This window comes from Lupinus angustifolius, chromosome LG17 (assembly GCF_001865875.1).
Source record: "Lupinus angustifolius cultivar Tanjil chromosome LG17, LupAngTanjil_v1.0, whole genome shotgun sequence".
Classification (NCBI taxonomy): domain Eukaryota; kingdom Viridiplantae; phylum Streptophyta; class Magnoliopsida; order Fabales; family Fabaceae; genus Lupinus; species Lupinus angustifolius.
Window position 1 is genome coordinate 17456935 of NC_032025.1, and position 277 is coordinate 17457211.

The following is a 277-nucleotide window of genomic DNA, read 5'->3' on the forward strand; positions in this document are numbered from 1 at the left end:
TTGTTGTATTATTCATAAATTTTCTCAAACAACACCTAATACAACAACGCATCACACACATAACGCTGTTGTATTAATAATGTACAACATCGCTTTCTATAAAAAGCGTTGTTATAGTTATCCTTTACAACAACGCATGTCAAGGCTTCCCCTAGAATTCGCTGTTGATTTGTATAAATTAATACATGCATATACATTTGTATAAAATGAGTGAATGATTTTTAGTGTTGAATGAGTGAATGATTTTGAGGTTGAATGATTTTCAAAGTCGATTTTG